Source organism: Monodelphis domestica, chromosome 1, assembly GCF_027887165.1.
Source record: "Monodelphis domestica isolate mMonDom1 chromosome 1, mMonDom1.pri, whole genome shotgun sequence".
Lineage (NCBI taxonomy): Eukaryota > Metazoa > Chordata > Mammalia > Didelphimorphia > Didelphidae > Monodelphis > Monodelphis domestica.
Window position 1 is genome coordinate 106,521,848 of NC_077227.1, and position 22,699 is coordinate 106,544,546.

General features: G+C 34.9%; 1 protein-coding gene across 10 annotated transcripts in view; it reads right to left on the reverse strand.

Moving 5' to 3' along the window:
* Window positions 1-22,699, reverse strand: part of ADD3 (adducin 3) — a 177,750-nt gene that overhangs the window by 113,105 nt on the left and 41,946 nt on the right. The gene's annotated exons all lie outside the window — the stretch shown is intronic.

Genomic DNA, 22,699 nt, shown 5'->3' on the forward strand with positions numbered 1-22,699 from the left:
ATGGGAGATGAAATGTCTGTAAAGGGAACAATGAACCAATCTGAGCAGAAAGAGCACACACAAGTGGAAGATATGTTAAAGTACAGAAAAGGAGACTAGAGTCAGATTATGAAGAAATTTAAATACCAGAGAGAATTTGTAGTTTGTCCTAGAAATAATGGAAAGCCATTAAAGTTTCTTGAGCACAACAGTGCCATGGTTAGATTTATCTTTAGAAATATCAATTTGGCAGCTGGGTGGAAGATGATTTGGAAAAAGGAAACTAGGACCAAGGAGATCATTAAGACTGCATTACTGCAGGAAAATTCAGAGGTCATCTAATAGGAGACCAAGTCAATTTTGGTCAATTTTTACTTGCCCTAGCCCCTCTCTACAACATCCCAAACAAGTAGTTATCTAGACTTCACTTAACAGATCTTTAGTTAAGGGGGAACCCACCACCTCTCAAGGCAGCTCATTCAATTTTTGGACAATTCTAATGATTAGGAAGTGTATTTCTTTATATCAGGCCTCTTTATATCAGGCCTAAAACTGTCTCCAATACAGTTTCTATCCATTGTCTATTATTTTTGATTTTGTCTTCTCAGAACAGTTCTGATCTATTTTTTTTTGCATGTCAGCCCTTCAAATACTTGAAAATTATCTCTTTCATTCGTAAAGTATTTTTTCTTCAGGATGAATATCCCTAATTTCTTCAATTAGAATGGCCTAGATATGGTCTTCAACCCTTTCTTCTGGATATACTCATACTCAATCTTGTTTCTGCTAAGGAACCCCAGATGTGATCTACCAAAAGAGTGAAGATCACTCTTTTATTCTGGAAATTATGTTTCTCAACCTAGTAAAAGATCTTAAGGTGGTTGTTTTTTTTCTGTTATGTCACTCAGTTAAGTAGTGTTGATCTACCAGACCACCAAAACCCCCAGATAGTTTTCATGTAAAATCGTCATTTCCTGACTCACTTCCCTTCCCTCCTTGTAAAAAATAATAATAAGGGACTATATTGATTGGTAATTGATAACTAACAGATCAGGCAGTTATCTTCTTTCTTTTGTCTACCCTCCCTTCCTCCTGTTTCCTCCCCCTCTTCAGCTTCTCTTTTCCTCCCCTTCCTTCTTCTTCCTCTGATTTTCCCTAAATCAACTCAGGGGTGAGTTTATGATGTTTCAAATGAAATACTCTTTCTCTTCTTTATCTTAAATAAGGGGTTTATTTGGGGAAGACAGGAAAAGATAAAGAATGGAGGTAAGAGGGTTGAGGATTTTCCTAATACTACAGATAGTCTTAGATTGGAGGATGTTGGAATATAGTTCAAATTGAGAGGAATGGTTGATAGGTCTGGAAGTTCAGTCACTATCATCAACAGAGCAAGTCAGAGAGAGATATCTAGACTTTTTTCCTTCTTTCTTCTGCCTTCAAAGTCACCAGAGACCACCTCCAGCTTGAGTTTCCAAAGTCCAAGAGAGGAAAAACTCCTTCTTCCTTCCCTTATACAAGGCAATAAGATAACCATGGTCCAGCCAGCAGTTGGCTTTGCCTCCAACTGCTTCTCCTGGTAACATTCCATATAGAACCTCTCATTTGACTGACAGGTCACCACTCAGCCACTGCTTCTGCCTCTTTGCATGCTTCCCAATTTCTCTCTTCCACAAATCCTCCCTTTTCATCTTGGAAAAAAACAGCAACCAGCATTTTTAATGATACTTACCTTTTAGATATATATTTTGTTATATTTCTAACTATCTAATTCTTAACCCTGTACTATATTAAATATTCCTTTACCCTCCCAAAACAATAAATCTTAATCTATTTTATCTGTCTATCTAATCCTATACTATGTTTGGGAATAGGAAAATGTTTTAGGTTAATAGGAATTTTATATCAACATGGTTTTTGAACATAACAAATCATATAACAATTTTAAACAATTTCAACAGTATTTTGAATATGTAACTGTCTTATCTCCTAATGTCTATAAATTCAACTAAGTAAAATTTTCTATTACTAACTACTGCTAACCTAAAATCATATTGTAAACTTCTATACTTAAGTAGTTTTGTCTGTCCCTATTTCCCTAAGACTTTGAACAAATTTTTCTAAACTGTCCCTATAGTTTAGCTATTAGAACATTAATAAATTATTCTAATATAGTTTGTTAGTACATTAGTAATCACCTGAACAGCAATCATCTTCACCCTCTATAACTGGAACTTTGGGTTTTGCTCTTGGGACACCAGGTTCTGGTAGATGAATTTTCTCTTTACCCAGAATCAATCTTTCTTTTACTTCACAGGCACTCTACACTATGTTGCTTCTCACTACTACTCCATCCTTCCTTCTTAGATCACCTTTATATGATGCTTTTCTACAAAGGAATGTAATAAGTTCCTTGAGAGTAGGAATTATCAGCAATTAGTACACACTGGCACATAATAAGCATTTAGTAAATGCACTGTCCCTCATTCTTGTTCTCTCTCATTTAGCCTCATCTTTTACATCTAGTACTTGTAAAATCCACCTTTTGAAATTAAAGACAACACTTGTATCCATTAATTTTTCATCATTTTAGATTTGGGTGGGTGATTGTACTAGTCTATTGAGATCTTTTGGAATACTGGCTCTGTTATTGAATGTATTAATATTAGTTACCTAATATATTTCTAACAGTGCCATCTGCAAATTTCTTAAATATGATAAGTGTACCTACATCCAAGTCATGAATGAAGAACAGAACAAAGTGAAAACATGCTTAAGGCACCCCACTAAAGATTTTTGCTGAAACTGATATCAGTTTATTAATGACAACTTTTGGGTGCTATCTATTCCACTAGTTCTGTATCCTTCTATAATTGTACTATTGTCTAGCCTACTCCTTCTAGCTTGTTCAGAAGGGTAAGAAAGAGTTAAATGTTTTGCTGAAATCTAAGTAGCCAACAGCAAGCCCTTGATCTACCATTTAGTATGCATGTCAAATAGGAAAAGAAGTCCTGGACTTTTCTTAATGAACTCGTGTTGATTCTCTGTGATCAATGCTTCCTTTTCTAGGTGTTTTCACTAGCAACACCTTAATTTTACCAGGAAATAAAGTCAAGTTCAATGGAATGAAGTTTTCAGACTCTACATCCTTCTCCTTCTTTGGAAATAGGGCAACATTTGCCCTTCTTCAAACTTGTAGCGCCTTGTTTGTTATGCAGTCTTCAAAAATCACTGGACGGATTCAACATCTTTGTCTGCCTCTCTAACTGGCCTGTGGTATTATATGGTGACCTGAACTCAACAAGAGTTCAGATATTTTCTTATTAGTTTTTAACTTCTGTCTTTTCCAATTTGAGGAAAACTATTTTTGGCAGGAGAAAAAAGAAACTAAAGAATTAAATTATATCATCATTCTTATATTTTCAGGTTAGGAAAAACCCAAATCCTTTTCTGAGATATCATTCTAATTTATTAGCAATTCACGTCCCAAATCTCACTTGTTTAAAAAAAAAGAGGCAGAGGCAAGAACACTGGATATGGAGACAGAGAACATAGGTTTAAAAAATAATTCTACCATTTACAACCTGTGTTATCTTAGGCAAGTCATTCATCACTGTGTTTAATTCAAAATATGAAAAATTAGAAGAGATTAGAGGTCAGCAAATTATGCCCCACAGGCAAAATTCTGCAGGTTTTTAAAATTCTAATTTTTAAAAATGCAAAAATCATTATTAGCTCAAACAAACACAGATGTTAGGCCAAACATGGCCCATGGGCTAATTCATTTGCCAACCTCTGTACAAGATTATCACTAAAGTTCCTTTCAGCTCTCAATCTTATGATACTATGATCCTAAAATGACAGATTTGGACCAGATAATTTGTAAGGATTCTTTCTGCTCTAATATTATGTGATCCTTTGACAAGTGACATTTGCAATATTGTTATTAATATGTTAAACCATTCCATCATAGTTGACTCACTACCTATTTTTAGATTATATTGATCCCTGTAAGATTTTTTTCATCTAAAGTCCTATTTTTGAAGAATCAATTGATATTAGATGGGAGATGGGAGTGGCCTGTAATATGATAAAAGGCAAACACAAAAGACATTTAAAACTTAAGAATTCCTCTAGATTGGGACAGCATTTGTATGCATACAAATTGTACCCTTTTAGACTGTAATCTGTTCTGACACTAATGAGTTATGTGACCCACAGGCTTAAAATTACTTCATTTCTCTGGGCCTTATTCTCCTCATCATACGAATAGGACAGATTAGATCTTCTTTTAAGATCCTGCTCAGCTCTAATAAGATGAGTGAAGGATGCATCAAAAGCATACTTTTGTTCAGTACCTAAAATTACCAAATAATAGTCAAAGATTTTAAAATGAAATTTCCTGGCCAGAAATTGCCATTTTGGCAGAAGCTCTAGTTTGGAACAGTATAGGTATAAATTATAGAATGAAGAAACTGGGCAAAGCTGTAGTTATATTATAGCAATGCTACTTTTCTATCAATTAGAGACTGACTACAGAAGTTGAGCTAGTATCACAAGTCAAAGTTTCTAGAAAGAGAAGGTAATGTATTTGTCTATTTCATTTATTTGGCATAACTCCCATTTAGCCCACTTTCCGTTTCATTCTTGTAATACTTGGTCAGTGCAATACAACATTTGCAATAACATTTTCTACTTTTTATCCCAAGGTATTAGAATTTATGGCAAAAGACCTTTTCATACTTTAAAAAGCAGATTATGTTCAACCACTGTAAGATACAACTAAACATACACAAAGAGAGATAGGTTACCATTCATAAGTTCTCCCATTTCCCAGGAAACAGACTTGCCTCGTTTTTGTTTCTGAGCTACACTTATAATTTTCCTTTGATTTTCATAGAAATATTATCCATTCTGAAAAATGTCCAGAGCACTATTCAGATGAATCCAAGACTGAAATATCATTAATGAAGAAAACCAAAAAGTGGCCTGCAAAGGTAACCTCTACATTGCCACAAAGTGTTAAATATAACTGTAGAACACTAGAAATCTCTTCAAACAAAGTTTAGTAAAAAACATTATTCTCACTGAAGTCTGAACTTTGGGGAATGCCTTCCCATCTACAAACTTTGGAACACATATGAATTTAAATTTGTATTCTAGAATGAATGATGCAGATATGTTGCACAGTTCAAGAACTTCACTGTCATTAGAATATACACGTGCTACTGTAGTTGATATACTGGAATGTATATCTCAGACAAAAGATCTTATAGTGGTTAGCATGATTTTATAACATATGCTTTATTTTTAATATTGCATAACATGAAAAAAATTGGCATCATGAGTTTTTTTAGTTTACTCTGTATAAATGGAGATTTTGAACCTTTGGCTTCATTCTCCATAAGTCCTTAGTATTTCTCAAAATTCCCTATAATCTCTCCTGTGTCTCTATGTTGGCAAGATCACATTATTGGTGTTTAACTGGTGGTAACTCCTCCCACGCCCTCTTTGGAATGATGTAGCAATCCTTAATTTCTAATGATCATTTAATAAACCTCCAAAAATATAATATTTTTATTATTTGAGTTATAATTTTCAATTTTACAACTCTTAAATATTAATAAAATTTACTAAGGAAAATATAAATACTATGAAATTGAAGATTCAAGTTTAGTCTTAAAAAAGATACATAAAAAGATATTTCCTATCTTCTTTGCAGAAGTGTGGGACTAGGGAGGTAGAAAACTGCATATAATGTCAGACTTTTTGATGTCTTAGTAGGTCTGCTGTTTTTTTTTATTTTATTTTTTTCTTATAAAGGTTGGCTTTCTGGGAACAGAAAACATTTTCCTAAGACCTAAGAGAGACATTATGAAACAAAAAATATCAATAAAAATTTATTTTAAAAAGAAAAATGTAGATGATCCCTTACTTTTATATTATACTTCATAGTTTAATGCAGATTTTTACATACATTACCTATTTATTTCTCATAAAAATTCCATGGGATTAGCAAAAAATGTATTAGCAAAGGCAGTTTAATAAGATGGAAAGAATAGTAGTCAAGGAATGTGGGTCTCTATATTCTAGTCTTTGTTCAGGGATGGGTAGCACCCTTGGTACGGGAGGGCTGGTCGTGCCCTCCTAGGGCAGCTCTCCAGCCTCTGACCCCCACCTGACACCCAGCTCTCATTTGTAGTTCCCAGTAGCTGCTAGCATGTGGCAGCGGCCACATCCCAGGCAATGGCTTCGACAGGCCAGCCAAACCTTGTGAGGGTAGCCATCAGGTCGTCGACTCCTGGTGAACCAGGGCTTTGCTCACCCAGAATGTGAAGACTGCTTCGGCGGAACAGGCAGAAGAAACCAACAAGAAGGTTCAACGGCTGAGAGGGCGACGCAGCAAAGCACCGTGGAGTGCTTAGGGCGTGTTGGAGCACAAAGGACAACACGGCCATCCAATGCAGCTGAGGAAGTCTCCAGGTGTAATGACTTTTCTTGCCACTGGACCCAGGCTTCCAACGCCGAGAGAGTGGGACTGTCTCTGTGCATTGACTTTTCCACTTAAATCTCCTTCACACACAAGTATCTTTGTGCACACTCATCTATTCCAACCCTGCCTACCCTTTCCACATGAGGGTACATCAATAGATGATAATGCACAAAGACAATCTTCATTCTCAGCTTCCGAGAGACTACTACTAATGCTAACTTCAAAAAACTGAAAAAGCAAATCAGATTCTCCTTTTAAAAAAGGGGGTTTGTACAAACGGATTTTGCACAAAAGAACATTACTTTTTTTTTCTATTCTAATTTTAATTAGAAATAAGTAGACTGATTTGTTTCAAGAATCTATTGTAGTTTATAGGTTTAAGTGACAGGCCAGAATTTGAACTTGAGTCCTCTCTGACTTCAAATCTAATGTTCTTCCAAATGAACCATAAAAACAAGCATAGCAAATCACATCCAACAAAATGAGACTGATACAAAGTTCTTAAAGCTTTCTTTGTCCACTATAAAGTCTCCTTCTGATATAACAGAATAGCTCATGTTTCTATAGCATTTTAAGTTTACAAAATGCTTCCACCAAAGTTTTATGAGGTAAGTAATGTATTGTTCAGATTTTACAGATGAGGAAATTGAGCTCAGAGAGGAAAAGAGACTTGACCCAAGTAATACAGAGGGACCCAGACAGAACCAAGATTTGAAACCAGTTAAGAAGACTTAATTCCAATGCTCTTTTTCCTTGTTAACATGTTATAGTACTGAGGCCAGAGCCTGGGTTTTCTAAGAAATTTTACAAATTATGCTTTATTTACTGTCCCAAAACAACTAATAGAAACTAATGATTTTGAATAGTTTTAAGTAGGTGGACTTTATCACCTTAATTTTCAAGGAGGACTGCAAAAGCATGGCTCAATTGTATAGAGGATACTCATTTTGCATTCCTGCTGTTCATCTATCATCCTTTGTCCCTGCTATGTGACCAATTCATCTCTTTCTATCATACATTTCCTTGATGATGCATTTTACTATTGTTCTTAAAGTTCCTCAGTTATATATCTTATATGTTAGTTATATGCTGCATATAAATTCTCATCTCAAACAAGGACACCAGTTGCCTCTCCAAAATATGACATTATATGCTGATGTACTTTATGAAATTTATAGAAGGTAGTGCTAAAAATTTCTTTGAAGCAAAGAGAATAATGTATTATTGATTCGGTAATTACTGAACATGCCACCAGAAAGTACAGTGACTTTGATTATTACAAAGGTTTTCCATTCAACTTTAGATTATTTGTGTATATATTTTTTTCTATAGAAAAATAGAACCATGTGGCTATTGTAAATACAGTAAGAAAGTTAAAGTATTAGAAGTCTACATAAAAGTTATTCTCTACTTCTTGAAACATGCCAACAAAATAAAGTCAAGGAAAATTTATATAAAACAGCATTTTCCAGGGAAAACACTTTAAACCCATTATAATTCTGCTAATCTTAAATCCATTACTATCTCTCCTGAAAATAATACTGACTTCAAAATTAAAGAGTGAATATAACCAAATCATCTTGCCAAAGCATACGATAGACATGGATGACATCAAGACATAGTTAAACAGCTCTTCCATCTCATGGGGCTTTTCTCCACTTTATCTGTCCTTTGGATTTTATAAGTGTAAACTATTAAAACAAACCAAGGTAAGATTGAGACCAAAACTTTTGAAAAAGTAGTATCCTGGTCTCTTCCAGGCAAGAAATATATATACTACAGCTATTAATTAAAAATGTGGTTTACTATATTAAAAAAAAAAAACAACTTACCGGCATCCTGAAATTGAAATTCAAAGGGAACATCTTTAAAGAAATTGGCATTTACACAATCCCATGTACACTTTCAGAATTGTTAAGTGGATCATGATATATTAGAAAAAGTGCCTTAAAAATCTGTACAATATTAATGAAATAAAAGGTTCATCATTCAAAAGTAGTTATAGAAAGATGAATATTTTCTCACCAAAAAGGAGGAAAAAGATTGACAGATATTCTTAGACCACCTGATAAGCAGGCCAAAAAAATCTACAGAGACAAACTTTTGTAACAAATAGATATTTCAACAAATGATAGTAAAGTCTGATAATAGGTACATGCCACTGGATTTATCAAATGTTAACACTGTTTTCCTCTGGATGAAGCCCACGAAATGGTTCAGATACATGATTAATCATGCAGCATCCCATGGGAAGCATTGCATGTACTCTGCTAACAAATGTCAACAAAGAAGGTCTGAACAAATGGCTAAGTAATGTAAATTTGTTTAGGAAAATGCAATTAAGGACTAGGTCATTACAACCAGAAATTTTAGGAGAGTTATCCCTAAAAATCAAAAATTTAGCAATCAGTTCAGATTAGGTAGGGAAATGCTAAAATTGTCCAATATATCATTGAAAGCTGGAGGTAAAAATGGGCACCTACAAAATATTTAGAAAGCCATGACCTACTGTCTAGAATTATAAATCAGAAGTATGCTATCTTTTATTAATTGGCCAATGACAAATTTCTGTTCTACAAAACATCCTTTAGAAATCACCAAAAATTTGTTTCTGGAACTGCTTCTCATAATCTTCTTGTTGTTTAGATACGTGATGTTTTGTTATCTAAACTAAATGAACTAAAGCTATCCATGGACTTTTCTTGGCAGGAATATTGTAGAACTTTGCCATTTCCTTCTCCAGTGATTCCTTTTGTCGGCAATCAGAAATTAAGTGATTTGCCCAGGGTCACACAGCTAGAAAATACCTGTGGCCACATTTGAACTAAGGTCTTCTTGACTCCAGGCTCAGCACTCTATCCACTAAGCCACCTAGCTGCCACCTAGGCATATAAAGATTAAGTGACTTTTGAAACAAAGGCCACACATCTAGGAAGTATTTGAGGCTTGATTTGAATTCAGGTCTTCTTGATGACAGACCTACTGTTCTTAATCACTAAGCCACAACTGCCTATTAATAATTTACCAGGCATAATATTGATTCATATATAAAAATTTGAGAACAATACTTTAGATGTTGCTATACTAGCATTTCCTATTCTCCAAGCTACATGGAATGGAAAAATAAATAAAAATAAAGAGATTTAGCAGAAGAAATAAAAATCATATGGAAATGGGATGTATCATCCGTCATCCTGTCTGTTACAGATGTTGGGTGGAAAACTGAGCCTACAGAAGATAAGCTTATATCCTAATACTTTTATTCAGCTATAAAAAGCAGTTATTTTATTCATCAACAACCCACAGACTATGAAATATAAAAATATTAGCAGAACAAGTAGCTTGTCATGAACCCCTTTTCAATCTCAGCTCCATTAAAGATGAGAAGAATGATTTTAAAATAATAATAATGATAGATTTGATTTTTGATATTTAGACAATTCATTTTCTCTCTCTCTTTTAAAACCTTTATCTTCCATATTAGAATCAATACTGTGTATTGGTTCCAGGGTAGAAGTAAGGCAGATCTGGCTCCCAATCCACTGAGCCACCTTCCTGCCCACAATTAATTCTCTTTCAATCAAAAATCAAATTTCTATCTCTGTATAAATTTTTTGGCAATACATATGTATATATGTATATCCACATAGAAGTATTTCAAATTCTATGGCATTTTACATTTAATTGTTCTTTCCAAATTTTTTAACTGTGACTCATATATTGTATAAATTAGATAAATCCACTTATTGTGAATGTATTGAAGAAATGAAAGGAAATGGATAAAATAAACCCTTTTATCCAACTTTCCACTTCAAAAGGCATTTATAACCCTGCTGTACAAAGTGTCAGGACTAGTATCTTTCCAACAGGGTAAGCAGAACTACTTAGAAAAAGTAATCAGCTGCCTGGATAGGAATTTTCATGTACTGCTGAGTGACAAATTATTTCAGTATATTATTATATCATTAAGATAGCTTCAGGATCTAACAACACTAACCATTAATATTGAATCTGCTTTAGGAGTAAACATTTCTAGTTTAAAAAATATATAATAGTGGCATACACCCATACACACTTATGAAGTACAAAAGCAACTTAAAAACAAATAAGCATAAATCATTTACCTAATTGTTTAATTTACAGAAAAGGAAAGAAAGAAAGAAAGAAAGAAAGAAAGAAAGAAAGAAAGAAAGAAAGAAAGAAAGAAAGAAAGAAAGAAAGAAAGAAAGAAAGAAAGAAAGAAAGAAAGAAAGAAAGAAAGAAAGAAAGAAAGAAAGAAAGAAAGAAAGAAAGAAAGAAAGAAAGAAAGAAAGAAAGAAGGAAGGAAGGAAGGAAAGAAAGAAAATTCCAATTTCTGGGCATAAATTAAAGTCATTTCTGAAACAAAAGGTCAATAACTTATTTATGCAGAAATAAGTACATATAGTTTCTTGGTTCTACTGAGAGAATATCCTCAGACTCTTAAAGCTTCTCACAAATGATTCACTGGATACTTACTGAGCTGGATGAAACACTGTTCTGCTACCAATGAATGATATGAGATCACCTTTCCAAAAACAGTTTCCCCCACGGATTACAATCAAATTGTAATAGTTTCATTTGTGTCCAAAAATGCCCAATTTCTCATTTTTAATGACACCTTGAAAATCTTATGAAAGATTCCCTATATTTACTACATTGAAGTAGTAATATGAAAAATTTTAAATTATTCAACTTTTTTTTTACAAAGAATGAATTGGACAGCAGCTGTAGGACAGCTGAAAGTATTAAAAATATAAAATATAGGAAAAATTCTCTAATCATGAGAAAAGAGAGATCAGCTACATTTAGATATGTAAAATAAAAATATACTATTACTAAAAAGATGGTAGGAAACTATTTTATTGAAAAAAGGAGAAATTCATTCTCCAAAATGAAAGCATAGAGATATAGATGAAAGTTATCTTTGAAGAACTGAATATATCTATTATAAAAATATGTCATTAAATATATTTGCTAAATAGCATAAAAAAGTCAAATGGCATTTCTTAAGCACCTTGTCTAATTTTTTGTTTCCTTAAAAGACTCTTAAGGAATTTCTAACACATTTGGTCTTAAAAGTTGAATTAAAAAATTTTTAATTATAGAAATTGTTCTTTACAAAGGATGAAATAAACAATATGGTTCTTTTTCTTCAGAGGCTATTTCTATAAGATTACAAAACATAATAAGACAAAAAGGGGGAGAAAAGCACTTGTAAAAAGAGTGGAGCATTGCAGTTCTAGATCACACACACACACACACACAAAAAAACTAACTAAAACCAGAATACTCCTTTCTTCTCTCTACACGTGAGGAATGAATTAAATCAATCTTCTTGATCATTTAGACTGTCCCTTGATAAGCAATTTTCCAAAAATCTTATGGAATAATTTTAGATAAAGGGCAAAATCAAATTATTTTCCTTTTACTGAAAAATATATACAGTGATAAGTAGATAATGGAATTTGTTCAAGTAGCATCTATATGTGTATTATCCAAGAGGTTAGAATTGGCTCCAGAGTTTTTGCCAAGATTTGGGGAATCAATTACAAAAAAAACCTGTCAATTTCTTATTAGTGACAGCAATTCAATGAATAACTAATTGTTATAATTATTGTTTCTACTATTTGCCATACATTGTGTGAGACATAAGATAAAAATTCAACAGTACCTGTCCTGAAGAATTCTATTAGGAATATATATATAAATAGGTAGAGGGGAATTCCCTAGTTCCATACCTCTTACACACAAACACACATGTAAAAATACAAACAAGTTATACTTCTGGGGGAGGCACTAGCAGCTAGAGGGATTGGAAAATGCTTCCTGTTGAAAGTGGCACTTCAGCTCAGCTTTGAAAGAAACTAGACTTTCTAAAAGGCAAAGATGAGGTAGTTGTGGGGACAGTGAGGTAAGCAGTCAGTACAAAGGCAGAAAGAAGAGATGGAATAAGAGATGGGATGAACAGCAAGAACTGACTAACCTCGAGACTATGTAAAAGTGAATAATATGCAATAAATCTGGAAAGGTATAGTGGGATCAAGTTTCAAAGGGCTTGAATTACTAAGCAAAGGCACTTGTATTTACTCCTGGAGATAATAGGTAAGCCAATTGAGGTTAATGACTAAGGCAGTAACATTGCCAATCAGGCCTAAGCTGTGGGAATATCAATTTGGCACCTGGGTGAAGAGCAGATAGAAGAGGAAAGAGAGTTGAGGAAAGGATCCCAGTGAAGAAAGTTATTTCAGTAGTCCAGGTGAGAGAGAATGTGGGGCCTCTTTCATCTAGGGTCCTGATGGTGAGCCTATGTCACGTGTATCAGCACTGACACACATAGCCATTTTTGATGACATGTGGCCACATGTGGGCTCGGTGTGCTCGGGGTGGGAGCTGTGGGCCTGCAGCCACCCCAGCCCGGCCCAGGGGAGGGCTGCTCCACACACTGGCCGTGGGGGCTGGGGGCAAGTGGCGGGCAGCATACCCCAGGTGGCTGGGGCATGTGAGACTCCTGCGGGGGCAGGGAGGAGGAGCAAGCACGAAAAGAGCGTACTTGCAGGCAGGCAGGCTGACAGGCTGAAGCACCCCTGAGTCATCGGGCTGGGGAGGGAAGGGGTGGGGATGGGCTGGCAGAAGACTGGGCAGGATTCTGGCCCATGTGCAACAGAGGAGTGCCTGGAACTGATTACCAGACACTATTAGCACCCTGAAAAATATAGCAATGGCTTTACTCATAATTTTTCCCTCTATGTACTTTTTGTGAGATTTTATTCTCAGAGTTAAATAATGTCAAAACCAATAAGAGAAACAGAATGACAGATGAAATTAGTAGCGCTTTCTTGGGCTTGAAGTGTACAAAATACCAACCTTCAAAGGAAGATTTAGCCAATGAAATTCAGCAACAAAAAAGTCACTAATAGGTTAAAGAATTCCCCCTCTCCCTCACTTATCTTAGTTCATGGCATCCCACACAAGTTAAATATCAAGACCAAAAAAAGAAATCGATTGAAAGATGAACAAAGAAGTCACTAAGCAGTTAAGTTAAATAATTAGTTTTTGGTTTATTATATATATTCAGTTATATATTACAATTATACATTTTTGTTATTTGAACTATAAATACCACAAAATTATGGTGTTTTTTTTTTTCTTGAAGTGACATACCACCAGAGTTATGCTCATTTTTTTGGCAAATTTTGACACACCAAGCTCAAAAGGTTGCCCAACACTGATCTAGGGTGATGATTACATGTATAGAGATTTAGGAACAAATGTGAAAGATGTTATGGTGGCAAAATCTATAAGACAGCAACTGATCATATATGAGGAGTGAATGAGAATAACAACTAAAGTGGAAATTTGGGGGCCTGGAAGAGAATACCATACTTCATGTGCCAACAAATGCAGATGCAGAAAATATGAATACAATCTTTTAACTTCTCAAAAAAAAAATTTAAATTCTACTCCACAATCTTCGTATACAAAATATTTTTCTTTTGTTCATGAATAATTAACTTGTTTTAATTGCTAAATTACACTATCCTTTCTTATGAGATAAACAGAGTTTTTCTTCATTCTGGTTATATACCATAAATGCCTCCAGGTCATTTGATGAAAATATAGCCTACCGTGAAATTCCTCATGCTACCAAGCTTAAGAAACAGTCCTCCTTTCTACAAGTTGAAACTCTAAGGTACCTCTAAGGTTTTCCCAACTTTCTGACTGCCATCTAAAAGTTATAATTTAAAATATTCTTTTAAAATAGGGATTTTTGTACATATAACATTTAGTTAACTTTATTGTGCATACAGTACACTGCATTTGATTCTGTGAAAATATGACTACAATTTCATCGAGGAAAATGACAATGGCGAGACATCATTTCAAACCTTTTGGGATGCGGCCAAAGCGGTAATCAGAGGTAAATTCATATCCCTGAGTGCATATATTAACAAACTAGGGAGAGCAGAGATCACTCAATTGGAAATGCAAATAAAAAAACTCGAAAGCAATCAAATTAAAAAACCCCAGCAGAAAACCAAACTAGAAATCCTAAAAACTAAGGGAGAAATTAATAAAAATCGAAAGTGATAGAACTATTGATTTAATAAATAAGACAAGAAGCTGGTACTTTGAGAAAACAAAGAAAATAGACAAAGTACTGGTCAATCTAATTAAAAAAAGGAAAGAAGAAAAGCAAATTAACAGCATTAAAGATGAAAAGGGGGACATCACCTCCAATGAAGAGGAAATTAAGGCAATCATTAAAAATTACTTTGCCCAATTATATGGCAATAAATACACCAATTTAGGTGATATGGATGAATATATACAAAAATACAAACTGCCTAGACTAACAGAAGAAGAAATAGAATTCTTAAATAATCCCATATCAGAAAATGAAATTCAACAAGCCATCAAAGAACTTCCTAAGAAAAAATCCCCAGGGCCTGATGGATTCACCAGTGAATTCTATCAAACATTCAGAGAACAGTTAACCCCAATACTATACAAACCATTTGACATAATAAGCAAAGAGGGAGTTCTACCAAACTCCTTTTATGACACAAACATGGTACTGATTCCAAAACCAGGTAGGTCAAAAACAGAGAAAGAAAACTATAGACCAATCTCCCTAATGAATATAGATGCAAAAATCTTAAATAGGATACTAGCAAAAAGACTCCAGCAAGTGATCAGAAGGGTCATCCACCATGATCAAGTAGGATTTATACCAGGGATGCAGGTCTGGTTCAATATTAGGAAAACCATCCACATGATTGACCACATCAACAAGCAAACCAACAAGAACCACATGGTTATCTCAATAGATGCAGAAAAAGCCTTTGACAAAATACAACACCCATCCCTATTAAAAACACTAGAAAGCATAGGAATAGAAGGGTTGTTCCTAAAAATAATAAACAGTATCTATCTAAAACCATCAGCTAATATCATCTGCAATGGGGATAAACTAGATGCATTCCCAATAAGATCTGGAGTGAAACAAGGATGCCCATTATCACCTCTACTATTTGACATTGTACTAGAAACACTAGCAGTAGCAATTAGAGAAAAAAAAGAAATTAAAGGCATCAAAATAGGCAAGGAGGAGACCAAGTTATCACTCTTTGCAGATGACATGATGGTCTACTTAAAGAATCCTAGAGATTCAACCAAAAAGCTAATTGAAATAATCAACAACTTTGGCAAAGTTGCAGGATACAAAATAAACCCACATAAGTCATCAGCTTTTCTATATATCTCCAACACAGTTCAGCAGCAAAAACTAGAAAGAGAAATCCCATTCAAAATCACCTTAGACAAAATAAAATACCTAGGAATCTATTTCCTGAGACAAACACAGGAACTATATGAACACAACTACAAAACATTCTCCACACAACTAAAACTAGACTTGAGCAATTGGAAAAACATTAACTGCTCATGGGTAGGATGAGCCAATATAATAAAAATGATCATCCTACCCAAGCTCATCTATCTATTTAGTGCCATACCCATTGAACTCCCCAAAAATTTCTTTACTGATATAGAAAAAACCATAACAAAGTTCATTTGGAATAATAAAAGATCAAGGATATCCAGGGAAATAATGAAAAAAACCACAAATTATGGGGGCCTTGCAGTCCCAGACCTTAAACTATATTACAAAGCAGCAGTCATCAAAACAATTTGGTACTGGATAAGAGACTGGGGGCAAGCGACCTCAGCAAGACAGTATATAATAAACCCAAAGATCCCAGCTTTTGGGACAAAAATCCACTATTCGATAAAAACTGCTGGGAAAATTGGAAGACAGTGTGGGAGAGATTAGGAATAGATCAACACCTCACACCCTACATCAAGATAAATTCAAAATGGGTGAATGACTTAAACATAAAGAAGGAAACCATAAGTAAATTGGGTAAACATAGAATAGTATACATGTCAGACCTTTGGGAGGGGAAAGACTTTAAAACCAAGCAAGACATAGAAAGAATCACAAAATGTAAAATAAATAACTTTGACTACATCAAATTAAAAAGCGTTTGTACAAACAAAACCAATGTAACTAAAATCAGAAGGGAAACAACAAATTGGGAAACAATCTTCATAGAAACCTCTGACAAAGGTTTAATTTCTCAAATTTATAAAGAGCTAAATCAATTGTACAAAAAAATCAAGCCATTCTCCAATTGATAAATGGGCAAGGGACATGGATAGGCAGTTCTCAGATAAAGAAATCAAAACTATTAATAAGCACATGAAGAAGTGTTCTAAATCTCTTATAATCAGAGAGATGCAAATCAAAACAACTCTGAGGTATCACCTCACACCTAGCAGATTGGCTAACATGATAGCAAAGGAAAGTAATGAATGCTGGAGGGGATGTGGCAAAGTAGGGCCATTAATTCATTGCTGGTGAAGTTGTGAACTGATCCAACCATTCTGGAGGGCAATTTGGAACTATGCCCAAAGGAGGATAAAAGAATGTCTACTCTTTGATCCAGCCATAGCACTGCTGGGTCTGTACCCCAAAGAGATAATGGACAAAAAGACTTGTACAAGAATATTCATAGCTGTGCTCTTTGTAGTGGCCAAAAATTGGAAAACGAGGGGATGCCCATCAATTGGGGAATGGCTGAACAAACTGTGGTATATGTTGGTGATGGAATACTATTGTGCTAAAAGGAATAATAAAGTGGAGGAATTCCATGGAGACTGGAACAACCTCCAGGAAGTGATGCAGAGCGAGAGGAGCAGAACCAGGAGAACATTGTACACAGAGACTAATACACTGTGGTATAATCGAACGTAATGGACTTCTCCATTAGTGGCGGTGTAATGTCCCCGAACAATCTGCAGGGATCTAGGAGAAAAAACACTATCCATAAGCAGGGGATAAACTGTGGGAGTAGAAACACTGAAGAAAAGCAACTGCCTGACTACAGCGGTTGAGGGGACATGACAGAGGAGAGACTCTAAAGGAACATTCGAATGCAAATATTAACAACATGGCAATGGGTTCGAATCAAGAACACATGTGATACCCAGTGGAATCACGCGTCGGCTATGGGGGGTGGGGGGGGAGGATAAGAAAATGATCTTTGTCTTTAATGAATAATGCTTGGAAATGATCAAATAAAATATTATAAAATTAAAAAAAGAAAATATGACTAAAATCTATTTATTTTTTTATTTATTTTTATTTTTTTAAACCCTTACCTTCTGTCTTGGAATCAATATTGATTCCAAGACAGAAGAGTGGTAAGGGCTAGGCAATGGGGGTTAAGTGACTTGCCCAGAGTCACACACATTTGAACCTAGAACCTCCTGTCTCTAGGTCTTGCTCTCAATCCACCGAGCTACCCAGCTGCCCCCAAAATCTATTTTTTTAACCCTTAACTTCTGTCTTAGAATTGATACAAGTATCAGTTCCAAGGCAGAAAAACAATAAGGGTTAGGTAACTGGGGTTAAGTGCCCTGACTAGGGCTATCCCAACTAGGAAATGACTATGGTCTTTAAAAAGACCTATTGTTTAAAAATTATGCCACAGATTTCTACTTACAAATCTTATTTAAGGTTATCACAAAGTAATATAGCAAATAAGAACTTCTTTACCAGTGAACCAAATTAATCAATTTGAAAACTGAAAGGATTAGAGGCAGAGATGATCTGGAGTTGGAAAGGAATTAGAGATCGCTTTGTCTAGCTCCCTAATTTCCTAACAGAGAAATTAAAACCTAGAAAAGTTCAGTGATTTATCTAAGCTCTTAAAAGAAATCTTAGTTTAGATTTATGGTAAAGAACCTAGTCTAAATTTTTGTACTAGTTTTACTGTACCACACTGCTGAAGCTAATGCACACAAAGGCTTGGGCACTTACTTATCTGCTACCTTCTATTAAATTCACATCAGAACCAAAAAAATGAGCTTGATGACTTACAGCTGTTGTCTGATATTCTTACTGATCAGTGCTGATATATGATTATAGAATGGTTGGTTTTAGAAACAACACAAAGGTAGCATCACAGAATAATGGAATTTTAGAGTTAACTCTGACAGCTAATGATCCTCGATTCTGAATCATATTGAAAAAGAAACCCCTAGATGAAAAATTTGTCAAGTATACTCATCCAAACTCTTCTTAAACTATCCAATGGAGTAAAGCAGTACCTCTTGAGGCAGACTATTACACAGACTGATAGGAAAGAAGGGAAAGATAGAAAAAAGAAAGGGACGAAGAAGGGAAGGGTGAGGGAAACAAACAAGATTTATTGTCTACTATGTACCAGGTTCTGTGCTAAGAACTTTACAAATATTATCTACTTTGATCCTCATGAGCATCCTGGGAGATAGACACTATTATTATTCCTGTTGAGAAAACTGAGGAAGACAAAGATTAAATGACTTGGCCAGACATAGCTAGTAAATAAGTCCATATTTGAACTCAAGTTTTCTTGACTCCAGGCCCAGAGCACTATTATGCAAACTAGCTGCTTAGGAAGACCTGGAGTAAAGACCTCTCTGACACATATTGGCTGTGTGACCCTGGGCACATCAATCTCTTAGTAATTTTCTAAGACTCTAAGTTGCCGGGAGGGTGTTGGAATGATGTTAATGTCCTTAACTATAATAAGAAAAGTGATAGGGAAATTCAGGAGACAGGAAAGTTTTGGGGAAAAGATAATGAGTTTCTGTTTTAGACAAAATAGATTAGAGATGTGTATAAGACATCCAGGTCAAGAAGTCTAAGAAGTATTTGGAGAAGACTGACTGTAGCTCAGGAGAGATACTAGAGGACATACAGATCTTAGAATCCTCTGTATGGAGATGTTAATTGGAGTCATATGAACTGATAAGATCACCTACTGAGATAATATAGAGCAGGGGTTCTTTAACCTGAAGTCTATGAACTTAATTTTAAAAAAATACCTCTTTCGCTATAAAGGTTTCCTTAGTAATCTTATGTATTTTATTTCATGCATTTTAAAAGATTATAATGAAAAGGGGTTCATGGACTTCAGACTGTCAAAAGGGTCCATGACACAAAAAAAAGGTTAAGAACTCCTTTCAAAGAGTAAAACTAGAAGTGGACTCTAGATAGAGCTTTGGAGACACCAACAATAGGTAGGTATAACATAAATGAATAACATGATATGGATGAAGAAACAGCAAAGGAGTCATGGAAGGAGCAGTTGAACAGGTAGGAGAAAAACTAGAAAACAGTGTTGGAAAACCAAGAGAGGAAAGAATATGCAGGAGAGGGTAAACAATACCACTAAATGCGGAAGAGATGCTGATATTGGTAGTTTGAGAAAAGGCCATTAGAGTTTTCAATCAAGAGATCCTGGGTGACTTTTGAAAAGGTAGTTTCCATTGAATACTTGGGTTTCAAGCAAGAAGGCAGAAGATTTAAAAGTAAGAGAAGTGGAGGCATGGAGAGAGTGGATGGCTTTCTCAAGGAGTTTAGACATGAAGAGGAGAGATATAGGATAGCAGTTAGTGAATGATAATGTCAAGGGGCAGTTTTTTAAAAATAGGAGAGATAGTAGAGAAACAGCCAGAAAACAGGAAAAGATTAAAGATGAGAGAGTGAAAATGATAGTGGAGGCAATTTGGAGAAAAGTTTTGAGGGGATGAGATCCAGGTTCTGTAAAGATGTTGGCCTAGGTAAACCTAAAGACCACCTCTTTATCTGAGATCAGAATCAAGGAGGAGATAATGGGGTAAGAAAAGTAAGTGATGTCAGATAAGGAGGGGAGGAAAGAGAGATCTTGATGAGTGGTTTCAATTTTTTTAAGTGAAATATGAGGTGAGGTCCTCAATTAGAAGGCTGGGGGAACAAAATATCATGAGATGTTTAAAAGATGAGAGTATTTAAACAGTTGCTGTGGAAAGGAGGACAAGGAATCAATTTAAGCGGTATAAAAGGGGTCCCTTCTTGCAATGAGGATATGGTTGAGATAACGTAACATAAATTTGTAGTGGACTTGGTCAATAAGATTTTCTGATTTCCTCCAATTCCATTCAGCATCCCTATCTTGCCTCACCAGTTCCCTACAACTATCTTCTGTACATGCCATTTTAAAACCCAAGTACCTTGGTGATTTCCCTATACATATATCCTGTTCTCTTTGGACAACTCCATCTTTTATTGTAATTACCATTTTTCTTGCTTTGCAATTTCCTGCTTAAGAGCCTCTAGATTGACTCTTCCTGTAGGACTTTAGTCAAGGGATCTGATGGAAGTGATTTCTCTCTCTCCAGTGTGGTCTTTTTAAAGTCATCTCGCAGTGACCTGGAGGTCAAATATCATTGAGTAAATTCAGGTATAGATGAGCCTCAGAAAAAGGAAGTTAAAGAACCAAAGAACCAAGAGACAGGAAACAATGATTCCACAGGCACTGCCCCCTTGGAGGGCTCAGGAAAATTAAGAAACTATGATTGGTTCCCATGATGTGATGTGTGAAAGCTAGTGGGTGGAGAAAAAAGTTTTTATGTTCAGACCAGGAGAAAGTCTGGGCCTTTTTTTGGAGTGCGTGTGGAGAAGCAGAGTGGAACCATGGTGGAGTATAGCTAGTAGCCACAATGGCCGCAACAGATTAGAAAGGTTAAGTACCTCTCTACCTCCATTGTACTTTTCCTCTCTTTACTTCTACTACTACTATTGGTTTAATAAAGTTATTAAGCCACAACCAGTCTCATAATTTTAAATATATTCCTAGCACTCACTTTGAAACTTTAAAAATTTGCTGTCCTAGAAATGCAACTTAATGCAGGATTTAAGATGATATTAAGTATATCTTAGGAATCAATGAATCGATCTTTTAAATATTGTGTTCATCCACTTTCCTTTTAACTATTTTTCCTGAGACTATGTAAAGTGGAAAATATAAGGTAGATTGAGTAAAAAAAAAAGTCTATTATAGAAGAAAAGAGGGAGTTTTACAGTATGCAGAATACAGTAGACGTTACATAATCTTAGCACTGGAAGAGATCTTAGATACCATTTACTCCAACACCTCCATTTTATGGATTAGGAAACTGAAGTCCAGAGATGGAAGCAATCTGGATCATATTTAAGATAAGAGAAAGGACTAAAACTGAGGCCTCCTCATTTCTAGTCCAATGCCTTTCCCCTCTACAATATGATTCTTAAAACAAATGCCTTTCAATTCAATTCAAATTTTGTCTAATTATCAAGTCTATTGTCATTTGTATATGCCCATCTATATTCCTATAAAAATAGAAACCCCACCTTTTAGAGGTAATTAGGTGGCACAGTGGATAAAGCACTGGACCTGGAGTCAGAATGATCTGAATTCAAAACCACCCTTAGAATTTACTAGCCATGCAACCTTGGGAAAGTCAGTTAAATCTTTTTTTGCCTCAGTTTCCTGAACCATAAAATGGGGATAACAGTAGCTATCTCCCAGGGTAGCTGTGAAGATCAAATGAGATCATATTTATAAAGATTTCAGTACAATGCCTAATACATAGTAAATGCTTAATATATTTTTGTTCCCTTCCTCTCTCCTCTGTTTAACCCAGTCAAATAATTTTTGTAACAAATGAAAAACCCCCAACACAGTACCTGCCCCCCACTCTAAAACAGTTAATTCATTAACAGGGATGATTCTAAACTTTTTATGGAATTCAAAATATTGTAAAATTTTAATTTAGGAGCATTCTAAACAACCCAGAATACTTAAGGCTCTAGAGGAAATTTTTCAATCTAAAGATTAGTTATGATTTTTCTGTAGACAAAAATTCGTGAACTAAATGACATCATAAACTTTTGGTATTTTACTAAATTTGTCATTTGCAACTACTATTAAAGATCTAATTGTTAAAATATTCAGTGTGCATGGTGTTATAAAGCCCTGTATACACCATCTGCTTTATACCTCAACTGAGGAATGAGTACTTGGCACTGAGCAATGATTAATTATAGATGACTACTAAAAAAATTAGAACCATAAAAAGACCCAGGTATTTAGAAATATAAATACAATATGAAAAATTATACTCCCTATGTTAATTGGGGAAGGGGAAAGAAAGGAAAGGGAGCAAAAGGGATATAAGCATTTAAATAGGACTTACTATGTTTTAGACACTGTACTAAGTGCTTCTCATTTGAGTCTCACAATCCTGTGAATTTGGTGTTTATTATCCCCATTTTTTCAGTTGAGGAAAACTTGGGCAAAC